Source organism: Lemur catta, chromosome 7, assembly GCF_020740605.2.
Source record: "Lemur catta isolate mLemCat1 chromosome 7, mLemCat1.pri, whole genome shotgun sequence".
In the NCBI taxonomy this organism is placed as follows: domain Eukaryota; kingdom Metazoa; phylum Chordata; class Mammalia; order Primates; family Lemuridae; genus Lemur; species Lemur catta.
The window spans coordinates 5,129,373-5,144,987 of NC_059134.1; positions in this window are offsets into that span (position 1 = coordinate 5,129,373).

Below are 15,615 nucleotides of genomic sequence, written 5' to 3' on the forward strand. Positions count from 1 at the left end.
TAACACTATCCTTGGGCTGAAGCTAACCCTAACCCTAACCCTAACACTATCCTAGGGCAGATGCTAACCCTAACGCTAACCCTAACACTATCCTTGAACTGATGCTAACCCTAACCCTAACCCTAACACTATCCTAGGCCTGATGATAACCCTAACCCTAACCCTAACACTATACTAGGGCTGATGCTAACCCTAACCCTAACACTATCCTAGGGCTGATGCTAACCGTAACCCTAACCCTATCCTAGGGCTGATGCTAACCCTAACCCTAACCCTAACACTATCCTAAGTCTGATGCTAACCCTAGCCCTCACACTATCCTAGGCCTGATGCTAACCCTAACCCTAACCCTAACACTATCCTAGGGCTGATTCTAACCCTAACACTAACACTATCCTAGGCCTGATGCTAACCCTAACCCTAACCCTAACACTATCCTAGGGCTGATGCTAACCCTAACCCTAACCCTAACACTCTCCAAGGGCTGATGCTACCCCTAACCCTAACACTATCCTAGGGCTGATGCTAACCCTAACCCTAACTCTAACACTATCTTAGGGCTGAGGCTAACCCTAACCCTAACACTATCCTACGGCTGATGCTAACCCTAACCCTAACCCTAACACTATCCTAGGGCTGATGCTAACCCAAACCCTAACACTATCCTAGGGCTGATGCTAATCCTAACCCTAACCCTAACACTATCCTAGGGCTGATGCTAACCCTAACCCTAACACTATCCTAGGGCTGATGGTAACCCTAACCCTAACCCTAACACTATCCTAGGGCTGATGCTAACCCTAACCCTAACACTATCCTAGGCCTGATGATAACCCTAACCCTAACCCTAACACTATCCTACGGCTGATGCTAACCCTAACCCTAACACTATCCTAGGGCTGATGCTAACCCTAACCCTAACCCTAACACTATCCTAGGGCTGATGCTAACCCTAACGCTAACCCTAACACTATCCTTGAACTGATGCTAACCCTAACCCTAACCCTAACACTATCCTAGGCCTGATGATAACCCTAACCCTAACCCTAACACTATCCTAGGGTTTATGTTAACCCTAACCCTAACACTATCCTAGGGCTGATGCTAACCCTAACCCTAAACCTAACACTATCCTAGGGCGGATGCTAACCCTAACCCTAACCCTAACACTATCCTAGGGATGATGCTTACCCTAACACTAACACTATCCTTGGGCTGATGCTAACCCTAACCCTAACCCTAACAATATCCTAGGGCAGATGCTAACCCTAACCCTAACCCTAACACTATCCTTCGGCTGATGCTAACCCTAACCCTAACACTATCCTGGGCCTGAGGCTAACCCTAACCCTAACACTAACACTATCCTAGGGCTGAAGCTAACCCTAACCCTAACACTATCCTTGGGCTGATGCTAACCCTAACCCTAACCCTAACCCTAACAATATCCTAGGGCAGTTGCTAACCCTAACGCTAACCCTAACACTATCCTTGAACTGATGCTAACCCTAACCCTAACCCTAACACTATCCTAGGCCTGATGATAACCCTAACCCTAACCCTGACACTATCCTAGGGCTGATGCTAACCCTAACCCTAACACTATCCTAGGGCTGATGCTAACCCTAACCCTAACCCTAACACTATCCTAGGCCTGATGCTAACCCTATCCCTAACCCTAACACTCTCCTAGGGCTGAGGCTAACCCTAACCCTAACACTATCCTAGGGCTGATGCTAACCCTAACCCTAACCCAAACACTATCCTAGGGTTGATGCTAACCCTAACCCTAACACTATCCTAGGGCTGATGCTAACCCTAACCCTAACCCTAACACTATCCTTGGGCTGATGCTAACCCTAACCCTAACACTATCCTGGGCCTGATGCTAACCCTAACCCTAACCCTAACACTATCCTAGGGCTGATGCTAACCCTAACCCTAACACTATCCTTGGGCTGCTGCTAACCATAACCCTAACCCTAACACTATCCTAGGGCTGATGCTAACCCTAACCCTAACCCTAACATTATCCTAGGGCTGATGCTAACCCTAACCCTAACGCTAACACTATCTTAGGGCTTAGACTAACCCTAACCCTAACACTATCCTAGGGCTGATGCTAACCCTAACCCTAACCCTAACACTATCCTAGGGCTGATGCTAACCCTAACCCTAACACTATCCTAGGGCTGATGCTAACCCTAACCCTAACCCTAACACTATCCTAGGGCTGATGCTAACCCTAACCCTAACATTATCCTAGGGCTGATGCTAACCCTAACCCTAACCCTAACACTATCCCAGGGCTGATGCTAACCCTAACCCTAACACTATCCTAGGCCTGATGATAACCCTAACCCTAACCCTAACACTATCCTAGGGCTGATGCTAACCCTAACCCTAACCCTAACACTATCCTTGGGCTCATGCTAACCCTAACCCTAACACTATAATAGGCCTGATGATAACCCTAACCCTAACCCTAACACTATCCTAGGGTTTATGTTAACCCTAACCCTAACACTATCCTAGGGCTGATGCTAACCCTAACCCTAACCCTAACACTATCCTAGGGCGGATGCTAACCCTAACCCTAACCCTAACACTATCCTAGGGCTGATGCTAACCCTAACACTAACACTATCCTAGGGCTGATGCTAACCCTAACCCTAACCCTAACATTATCCTAGGGCTGATGCTAACCCTAATCCTAACTCTAACACTATCTTAGGGCTTAGACTAACCCTAACCCTAACACTATCCTAGGGCTGATGCTAACCCTAACCCTAACCCTAACACTATCCTAGGGCTGATGCTAACCCTAACCCTAACATTATCCTAGGGCTGATGCTAACCCTAACCCTAACCCTAACACTATTCTAGGGCTGATGCTAACCCTAACGCTAACCCTAACACTATCCTTGAACTGATGCTAACCCTAACCCTAACCCTAACACTATCCTAGGCCTGATGCTAACCCTAACCCTAACCCTAACACTATCCTAGGGCGGATGCTAACCCTAACCCTAACCCTAACACTATCCTAGGGCTGATGCTAACCCTAACACTAACGCTATCCTAGGGCTGATGCTAACCTTAACCCTAACCCTAACATTATCCTAGGGCTGATGCTAACCCTAACCCTAACTCTAACACTATCTTAGGGCTGAGGCTAACCCTAACCCTAACACTATCCTACGGCTGATGCTAACCCTAACCCTAACCCTAACACTATCCTAGGGCTGAAGCTAACCCTAACCCTAACACTATCCTAGGCCTGATGCTAACCCTAACTCTAACCCTAACACTATCCTAGGGCTGATGCTAACCCTAACCCTAACACTGTCCTAGGGCTGATGCTAACCCTAACCCTAACCCTAACACTATCCTAGGGCTGATGCTAACCCTAACGCTAACCCTAACACTATCCTAGGGGTGATGCTAACCCTAACCCTAACCCTAACACTATCCTAGGGCTGATGCTAACCCTAACCCTAACCCAAACACTATCCTAGGGTTGATGCTAACCCTAACCCTAACACTATCCTAGGGCTGATGCTAACCCTAACCCTAACCCTAACACTATCCTTGGGCTGATGCTAACCCTAACCCTAACACTAACCTGGGCCTGATGCTAACCCTAATCCTAACCCTAACACTATCCTAGGGCTGATGCTAACCCTAACCCTAACACTATCCTAGGGCTGATGCTAAACCTAACCATAACCCTAACACTATCCTAGGGCTGATGCTCACCCTAACCCTAACCCTAACACTATCCTAGGGCTGATGCTAACCCTAACCCTAACACTATCCTAGGTCTGATGCTAACCCTAACCCTAACACTATCCTAGGGCTGATGCTAACCCTAACCCTAACCCTAACACTATCCTAGGCCTGATGCTAACCCTATCCCTCACCCTAACACTCTCCTACGGCTGAGGCTAACCCTAACCCTAACACTATCCTACGGCTGATGCTAACCCTAACCCTAACACAAACACTATCCTAGGGTTGATGCTAACCCTAACACTAACACTATCCTACGGCTGATGCCAACCCTAACTCTAACCCTAACACTATCCGTGGGCTGATGCTAACCCTAACCCTAACACTATCCTGGGCTTGATGCTAACCCTAACCCTCACCCTAACACTATCCTAGGGCTGATGCTAACCCTAACCTTAACACTATCCTTGGGCTGATGCTAACCATAACCCTAACCCTAACACTATCCTAGGGCATATGCTAACCCTAACGCTAACCCTAACACTATCCTTGAACTGATGCTAACCCTAACCCTAACCCTAACACTATCATAGGCATGATGCTAACCCTAACCCTAACCCTAACACTATCCAAGGGCTGATGCTAACCCTAACCCTAACACTATCCTAGGGCTGATGCTAACCCTAACCCTAACCCTAACACTATCCTAGGGCTGATGCTAACCCTAACCCTAACACTATCCTAGGCCTGATGATAACCCTAACCCTAACCCTGACACTATCCTAGGGCTGATGCTAATCCTAACCCTAACACTATCCTAGGGCTGATGCTAACCGTAACCCTAACACTAACACTATCCTAGGGCTGATGCTAACCCGATCCCTAACCCTAACACTCTCCAAGGGCTGATGCTAACCCTAACCCTAACTCTAACACTATCTTAGGGCTGAGGCTAACCCTAACCCTAACACTATCCTACGGCTGATGCTAACCCGAACCCTAACCCTAACACTATCCTAGGGCTGATGCTAACCCTAACCCTAACACTATCCTAGGCCTGACGCTAACCCTAACCCTAACCCTAACACTATCCTAGGGCTGATGATAACCCTAACCCTAACCCTAACACTATCCTAGGGCTGATGCTAACCGTAACCCTAACCCTATCCTAGGGCTGATGCTAACCCTAACCCTAACCCTAACACTATCCTAAGTCTGATGCTAACCCTAGCCCTCACACTATCCTAGGCCTGAAGATAACCCTAACCCTAACCCTAACACTATCCTAGAGCTGATGCTAACCCTAACCCTAACACTATCCTGGGCCTGATGCTAACCATAACCCTAACCCTAACACTATCCTAGGGCTGATGCTAACCCTAAAACTAACCCTAACACTATCCTTGGGCTGATGCTAACCCTAACCCTAACACTATCCTGGGCCTGATGCTAACCCTAAGCCTAACCCTAACACTATCCTAGGGCTGATGCTAACCCTAACCCTAACACTATCCTTGGGCTGATGCTAACCCTAACCCTAACCCTAACACTATCCTAGGGCAGATGCTAACCCTAACGCTAACCCTAACACTATCCTTGAACTGATGCTAACAGTAACCCTAACCCTAACACTATCCTAGGCCTGATGATAACCCTAACCCTAACCCTAACACTATCCTAGGATTTATGTTAACCCTAACCCTAACACTATCCTAGGGCTGATGCTAACCCTAACCCTAACCCTAACACTATCCTAGGGCGGATGCTAACCCTAACCCTAACCCTAACACTATCCTAGGGCTGATGCTAACCCTAACACTAACACTATCCTAGGGCTCATGCTAACCCTAACCCTAACCCTAACATTATCCTAGGGCGGATGCTAACCCTAACCCTAACCCTAACACTATCCTAGGGCTGATGCTAACCCTAACACTAACACTATCCTAGGCCTGATGCTAACCCTAACCCTAACCCTAACACTATCCTAGGGCTGATGCTAACCCTAACCCTAACACTATCCTAGGGCTGATGCTAACCCTAACCCTAACACTATCCTAGGGCTGATGCTAACCCTAACCCTAACCCTAACACTCTCCAAGGGCTGATGCTACCCCTAACCCTAACCCTAACACTATCCTAGGGCTGATGCTAACCCTAACCCTAACTCTAACACTATCTTAGGGCTGAGGCTAACCCTAACCCTAACACTATCCTACGGCTGATGCTATCCCTAACCCTAACCCTAACACTATCCTAGGGCTGATGCTAACCCAAACCCTAACACTATCCTAGGGCTGATGCTAATCCTAACCCTAACCCTAACACTATCCTAGGGCTGATGCTAACCCTAACCCTAACACTATCCTAGGGCTGATGCTAACCCTAACCCTAACCCTAACACTATCCTAGGGCTGATGCTAACCCTAACCCTAACACTATCCTAGGCCTGATGATAACCCTAACCCTAACCCTAACACTATCCTACGCCTGATGCTAACCCTAACCCTAACACTATCCTAGGGCTGATGCTAACCCTAACCCTAACCCTAACACTATCCTAGGGCTGATGCTAACCCTAACGCTAACCCTAACACTATCCTTGAACTGATGCTAACCCTAACCCTAACCCTAACACTATCCTAGGCCTGATGATAACCCTAACCCTAACCCTAACACTATCCTAGGGTTTATGTTAACCCTAACCCTAACACTATCCTGGGGCTGATGCTAACCCTAACCCTAAACCTAACACTATCCTAGGGCGGATGCTAACCCTAACCCTAACCCTAACACTATCCTAGGGCTGATGCTTACCCTAACACTAACACTATCCTTGGGCTGATGCTAACCCTAACCCTAACCCTAACAATATCCTAGGGCAGATGCTAACCCTAACCCTAACCCTAACACTATCCTTCGGCTGATGCTAACCCTAACCCTAACACTATCCTGGGCCTGATGCTAACCCTAACCCTAACCCTAACACTATCCTAGGGCTGATGCTAACCCTAACCCTAACACTATCCTTGGGCTGATGCTAACCCTAACCCTAACCCTAACCCTAACAATATCCTAGGGCAGTTGCTAACCCTAACGCTAACCCTAACACTATCCTTGAACTGATGCTAACCCTAACCCTAACCCTAACACTATCCTAGGCATGATGATAACCCTAACCCTAACCCTGACACTATCCTAGGGCTGATGCTAACCCTAACCCTAACACTATCCTAGGGCTGATGCTAACCCTAACCCTAACCCTAACACTATCCTAGGCCTGATGCTAACCCTATCCCTATCCCTAACACTCTCCTAGGGCTGAGGCTAACCCTAACCCTAACACTATCCTAGGGCTGATGCTAACCCTAACCCTAACCCAAACACTATCCTAGGGTTGATGCTAACCCTAACCCTAACACTATCCTAGGGCTGATGCTAACCCTAACCCTAACCCTAACACTATCCTTGGGCTGATGCTAACCCTAACCCTAACACTATCCTGGGCCTGATGCTAACCCTAACCCTAACACTAACACTATCCTAGGGCTGATGCTAACCCTAACCCTAACACTATCCTTGGGCTGCTGCTAACCATAACCCTAACCCTAACAATATCCTAGGGCAGATGCTAACCATAACCTTAACCCTAACACTCTACTTGGGCTGATGCTAACCCTAACCCTAACACTATCCTGGGCCTGATGCTAACCCTAACCCTAACCCTAACACTATCCTAGGGCTGATGCTAACCCTAACCCTAACACTATCCTTGGGCTGATGCTAACCCTAACCCTAAGCCTAACATTATCCTAGGGCAGATGCTAACCCTAACGCTAACCCTAACACTATCCTTGAACTGATGCTAACCCTAACCCTAACCCTAACACTATCCTAGCCCTGATGATAACCCTAACCCTAACACTATCCTAGGGTTTATGTTAACCCTAACCCTAACACTATCCTAGGGCTGATGCTAACCCTAACCCTAACCCTAACACTATCCTAGGGCGGATGCTAACCCTAACCCTAACGCTAACACTATCCTAGGGCTGATGCTAACCCTAACACTAACACTATCCTAGGGCTGATGCTAACCCTAACCCTAACCCTAACATTATCCTAGGGCTGATGCTAACCCTAACCCTAACTCTAACACTATCTTAGGGCTTAGACTAACCCTAACCCTAACACTATCCTAGGGCTGATGCTAACCCTAAACCTAACCCTAACACTATCCTAGGGCTGATGCTAACCCTAACCCTAACACTATCCTAGGGCTGATGCTAACCCTAACCCTAACCCTAACACTATCCTAGGGCTGATGCTAACCCTAACCCTAACACTATCCTAGGGCTGATGCTAACCCTAACCCTAACCCTAACACTATCCTAGGGCTGATGCTAACCCTAACCCTAACACTATCCTAGGCCTGATGATAACCCTAACCCTAACCCTAACACTATCCTAGGGCTGATGCTAAACCTAACCCTAACCCTAACACTATCCTTGGGCTCATGCTAACCCTAACCCTAACACTATAATAGGCCTGATGATAACCCTAACCCTAACCCTAACACTATCCTAGGGTTTATGTTAACCCTAACCCTAACACTATCCTAGGGCTGATGCTAACCCTAACCCTAACCCTAACACTATCCTAGGGCGGATGCTAACCCTAACCCTAACCCTAACACTATCCTAGGGCTGATGCTAACCCTAACACTAACACTATCCTAGGGCTGATGCTAACCCTAACCCTAACCCTAACATTATCCTAGGGCTGATGCTTACCCTAACCCTAACTCTAACACTATCTTAGGGCTGAGGCTAACCCTAACCCTAACACTATCCTACGGCTGATGCTAACCCTAACCCTAACCCTAACACTATCCTAGGGCTGATGCTAACCCTAACCCTAACACTATCCTAGGCCTGATGCTAACCCTAACCCTAACCCTAACACTATCCTAGGGCTGATGCTAACCCTAACCCTAACACTGTCCTAGGGCTGATGCTAACCCTAACCCTAACCCTAACACTATCCTAGGGCTGATGCTAACCCTAACGCTAACCCTAACACTATCCTAGGGCTGATGCTAACCCTAACCCTAACCCTAACACTATCCTAGGGCTGATGCTAACCCTAACCCTAACCCAAACACTATCCTAGGGTTGATGCTAACCCTAACCCTAACACTATCCTAGGGCTGATGCTAACCCTAACCCTAACCCTAACACTATCCTTGGGCTGATGCTAACCCTAACCCTAACACTATCCTGGGCCTGATGCTAACCCTAATCCTAACCCTAACACTATCCTAGGGCTGATGCTAACCCTAACCCTAACACTATCCTAGGGCTGATGCTAAACCTAACCATAACCCTAACACTATCCTAGGGCTGATGCTCACCCTAACCCTAACGCTAACACTATCCTAGGGCTGATGCTAACCCTAACCCTAACACTATCCTAGGGCTGATGCTAACCCTAACCCTAACACTATCCTAGGGCTGATGCTAACCCTAACCCTAACCCTAACACTCTCCAAGGGCTGATGCTACCCCTAACCCTAACCCTAACACTATCCTAGGGCTGATGCTAACCCTAACCCTAACTCTAACACTATCTTAGGGCTGAGGCTAACCCTAACCCTAACACTATCCTTGAACTGATGCTAACCCTAACCCTAACCCTAACACTATCCTAGGCCTGATGATAACCCTAACCCTAACCCTGACACTATCCTAGGTCTGATGCTAACCCTAACCCTAACACTATCCTAGGGCTGATGCTAACCCTAACCCTAACCCTAACACTATCCTAGGCCTGATGCTAACCCTATCCCTCACCCTAACACTCTCCTATGGCTGAGGCTAACCCTAACCCTAACACTATCCTATGGCTGATGCTAACCCTAACCCTAACACAAACACTATCCTAGGGTTGATGCTAACCCTAACACTAACAGTATCCTAGGGCTGATGCTAACCCTAACCCTAACCCTAACACTATCCTTGGGCTGATGCTAAACCTAACCCTAACACTATCCTGGGCTTGATGCTAACCCTAACCCTAACCCTAACACTATCCTTGGGCTGATGCTAACCATAACCCTAACCCTAACACTATCCTAGGGCAGATGCTAACCCTAACGCTAACCCTAACACTATCCTTGAACTGATGCTAACCCTAACCCTAACCCTAACACTATCATAGGCATGATGCTAACCCTAACCCTAACCCTAACACTATCCAAGGGCTGATGCTAACCCTAACCCTAACACTATCCTAGGGCTGATGCTAACCCTAACTCTAACCCTAACACTATCCTAGGGCTGATGCTAACCCTAACCCTAACACTATCCTAGGCCTGATGATAACCCTAACCCTAACCCTGACACTATCCTAGGGCTGATGCTAATCCTAACCCTAACACTATCCTAGGGCTGATGCTACCCTAACCCTAACACTAACACTATCCTAGGGCTGATGCTAACCCTAACCCTAACCCTAACACTCTCCAAGGGCTGATGCTAACCCTAACCCTAACTCTAACACTATCTTAGGGCTGAGGCTAACCCTAACCCTAACACTATCCTACGGCTGATGCTAACCCGAACCCTAACCCTAACACTATCCTAGGGCTGATGCTAACCCTAACCCTAACACTATCCTAGGCCTGACGCTAACCCTAACCCTAACCCTAACTCTATCCTAGGGTTGATGCTAACCCTAACCCTAACACTATCCTAGGGCTGATGCTAACCCTAACCCTAACCCTAACACTATACTAGGGCTTATGGTAACCCTAACCCTAACACTATCCTAGGCCTGATGATAACCCTAACCCTAACCCTAACACTATCCTAGGGCTGATGCTAACCCTAACCCTAACACTATCCTAGGGCTGATGCTAACCCTAACCCTAACCCTAACACTATCCTAAGTCTGATGCTAACCCTAGCCCTCACACTATCCTAGGCCTGATGATAACCCTAACCCTAACCTTAACACTATCCTAGGGCTGATGCTAACCCTAACCTTAACCCTAACACTATCCTAGGACTGATGATAACCCTAACCGTAACCCTGACACTATCCTAGGGCTGATGCTAACCCTAACCCTAACACTATTCTAGGGCTGATGCTAACCCTAACCCTAACCCTAACACTATCCTAGGCCTGATGCTAACCCTATCCCTAACCCTAACACTCTCCTAGGGCTGAGGCTAACCCTAACCCTAACACTATCCTAGGGCTGATGCTAACCCTAACCCTAACCCAAACACTATCCTAGGGTTGATGCTAACCCTAACCCTAACACTATCCTAGGGCTGATGCTAACCCTAACCCTAACCCTAACTCTATCCTTGGGCTGATGCTAACCCTAACCCTAACACTATCCTGGGCCTGATGCTAACCCTAACCCTAACCCTAACACTATCCTAGGGCTGATGCTAACACTAACCCTAACACTATCCTTGGGCTGATGCTAACCCTAACCCTAACCCTAACACTATCCTAGGGCAGATGCTAACCCTAACGCTAACCCTAACACTATCCTTGAACTGATGCTAACCCTAACCCTAACCCTAACACTATCCTAGCCCTGATGATAACCCTAACCCTAACCCTAACACTATCCTAGGATTTACGTTAACCCTAACCCTAACACTATCCTAGGGCTGATGCTAACCCTAACCCTAACACTAACACTATCCTAGGGCGGATGCTAACCCTAACCCTAACCCTAACACTATCCTAGGGCTGATGCTAACCCTAACACTAACACTATCCTAGGGCTGATGATAACCCTAACCCTAACCCTAACATTATCCTAGGGCGGATGCTAACCCTAACCCTAACCCTAACACTATCCTAGGGCTGATGCTAACCCTAACACTAACACTATCCTAGGGCTGATGCTAACCCTAACCCTAACCCTAACACTATCCTAGGGCTGATGCTAACCCTAACCCTAACCCTAACACTCTCCAAGGGCTGATGCTAACCCTAACCCTAACCCTAACACTATCCTAGGGCTGATGCTAAACCTAACCCTAACTCTACCACTATCTTAGGGCTGAGGCTAACCCTAACCCTAACACTATCTTACGGCTGATGCTAACCCTAACCCTAACCCTAACACTATCCTAGGGCTGATGCTAACCCTAACCCTAACACTATCCTAGGGCTGATGCTAATCCTAACCCTAACCCTAACACTATCCTAGGGCTGATGCTAACCCTATCCCTAACACTATCCTAGGGCTGATGCTAACCCTAACCCTAACCCTAACACTATCCTAGGGCTGATGCTAACCCTAACCGTAACACTATCCTAGGCCTGATGATAACCCTAACCCTAACCCTAACACTATCCTAGGGCTGATGCTAACCCTAACCCTAACCCTAACACTATCCTAGGGCTGATGCTAACCCTAACCCTAACACTATCCTAGGGCTGATGCTAACCCTAACCCTAAACCTAACACTATCCTAGGGGGGATGCTAACCCTAACCATAACCCTAACACTATCCTAGGGCTGATGCTAACCCTAACACTAACACTATCCTAGGGCTGATGCTAACCCTAACCCTAACCCTAACACTCTCCAAGGGCTGATGCTAACAGTAACCCTAACCCTAACACTATCCTAGGGCTGATGCTAACCCTAACCCTATCACTATCCTAGGGCTGATGCTAACCCTAACCCTGACCCTAACACTATCCTAGGGTTGATGCTAACCCTAATCCTAACACTATCCTAGGGCTGATGCTAACCCTAACAATAACCCTAACATTATCTTAGGGCTGATGTTAACCCTAACCCTAACACTATCCTAGGGCTGATGCTAACCCTAACCCTAACCCTAACACTAACCCAGGGCTGATGCTAACCCTAACCCTAACACTATCCTAGGGCTGATGCTAGCCCTAACCCTAACCCTAACACTATCCTAGGGCTGATGCTAACCCTAACCCTAACACTATCCTAGGGCTGATGCTAACCCTAACCCTAACCCTAACACTATCCTAGGCCTGATGCTAACCCTAACCCTAACACTATCCTAGGGCTGATGCTAACCCTAACCCTAACCCTAACACTATCCTAGGGCTGATGCTAACCCTAACCCTAACCCAAACACTATCCTAGGGTTGATGCTAACCCTAACCCTAACACTATCCTAGGGCTGATGCTAACCCTAACCCTAACCCTAACACTATCCTAGGGCTGATGCTAACCCTAACCCTAACACTATCCTAGGCCTGATGATAACCCTAACCCTAACCCTAACACTATCCTAGGGCTGATGCTAACCCTAACCCTAACCCTAACACTATCCTAGGGCTGATGCTAACCCTAACCCTAACACTATCCTAGGGCTGATGCTAAACCTAACCCTAAACCTAACACTATCCTAGGGGGGATGCTAACCCTAACCCTAACCCTAACACTATCCTAGGGCTGATGCTAACCCTAACACTAACACTATCCTAGGGCTGATGCTAACCCTAACCCTAACCCTAACACTCTCCAAGGGCTGATGCTAACAGTAACCCTAACCCTAACACTATCCTAGGGCTGATGCTAACCCTAACCCTATCACTATCCTAGGGCTGATGCTAACCCTAACCCTGACCCTAACACTATCCTAGGGTTGATGCTAACCCTAACCCTAACACTATCCTAGGGCTGATGCTAACCCTAACAATAACCCTAACACTATCTTAGGGCTGATGTTAACCCTAACCCTAACACTATCCTAGGGCTGATGCTAACCCTAACCCTATCACTATCCTAGGGCTGATGCTAACCCTAACCCTGACCCTAACACTATCCTAGGGTTGATGCTAACCCTAACCCTAACACTATCCTAGGGCTGATGCTAACCCTAACAATAACCCTAACACTATCTTAGGGCTGATGTTAACCGTAACCCTAACACTATCCTAGGGCTGATGCTAACCCTAACCCTAACCCTAACACTAACCTAGGGCTGATGCTAACCCTAACCCTAACACTATCCTAGGGCTGATGCTAGCCCTAACCCTAACCCTAACACTATCCTAGGGCTGATGCTAACCCTAACCCTAACACTATCCTAGGGCTGATGCTAACCCTAACCCTAACCCTAACACTATCCTAGGCCTGATGCTAACCCTAACCCTAACACTATCCTAGGGGTGATGCTAACCCTAACCCTAACCCTAACACTATCCTAGGGCTGATGCTAACCCTAACCCTAACCCAAACACTATCCTAGGGTTGATGCTAACCCTAACCCTAACACTATCCTAGGGCTGATGCTAACCCTAACCCTAACCAAAACACTATCCTTGGGCTGATGCTAACCCTAACCCTAACACCATCCTGGGCCTGATGCTAACCCTAACCCTAACCCTAACACTATCCTGGGGCTGATGCTAACCCTAACCCTAACACTATCCTTGGGCTGATGATAACCCTAACCCTAACCCTAACACTATCCTAGGGCAGATGCTAACCCTAACGCTAACCCTAACACTATCCTTGAACTGATGCTAACCCTAACCCTAACCCTAACACTATCCTAGGCCTGATGATAACCCTAACCCTAACCCTAACACTATCCTAGGGTTTATGTTAACCCTAACCCTAACACTATCCTAGGGCTGATGCTAACCCTAACCCTAACACTAAGACTATCCTAGGGCGGATGCTAACCCTAACCCTAACCCTAACACTATCCTAGGGCTGATGCTAACCCTAACCCTAACACTATCCTAGGGCTGATGCTAACCCTAACACTAACACTATCCTAGGCCTGATGCTAACCCTAACCCTAACCCTAACACTATCCTAGGGCTAATGCTAACCCTAACCCTAACACTATCCTAGGGTTGATGCTCACCCTAACACTAACACTATCCTAGGGCTGATGCTAACCATAACCCTAACCCTAACACTCTCCAAGGGCTGATGCTAACCCTAACCCTAACCCTAACACTATTCTAGGGCTGATGCTAACCCTAACCCTAACTCTAACACTATCTTAGGGCTGAGGCTAACCCTAACCCTAACACTATCCTACGGCTGATGCTAACCCTAACCCTAACCCTAACACTATCCTAGGGCTGATGCTAACCCTAACCCTAACACTATCCTAGGCCTGATGCTAACCCTAACCCTAACCCTAACACTATCCTAGGGCTGATGCTAACCCTAACCCTAACACTATCCTAGGGCTGATGCTAACCCTAACCCTAACCCTAACACTATCCTAGGGCTGATGCTAACCCTAACCCTAACTCTAACACTATCTTAAGGCTGAGGCTAACCCTAACCCTAACACTATCCTACGGCTGATGCTAACCCGAACCCTAACCCTAACACTATCCTAGGGCTGATGCTAACCCTAACCATAACACTATCCTAGGCCTGATGATAACCCTAACCCTAACCCTAACTCTATCCTAGGGTTGATGCTAACCCTAACCCTAACACTATCCTAGGGCTGATGCTAACCCTAACCCAAACCCTAACACTATCCTAGGGCTGATGCTAACCCTAACACTAACACTATCCTAGGCCTGATGATAACCCTAACCCTAACCCTAACACTATCCTAGGGCTGATGCTAACCCTAACCCTAACACTATCCTAGGGCTGATGCTAACCCTAACACTAACCCTAACACTATCCTAAGTCTGATGCTAACCCTAGCCCTCACACTATCCTAGGCCTGATGATAACCCTAACCCTAACCTTAACACTATCCTAGGGCTGATGCTAACCCTAACCCTAACCCTAACACTATCCTAGAGCTGATGCTAACCCTAACCCTAACACTATCCTAGGCCTGATGATAACCCTAACCCTAACCCTGACACTATCC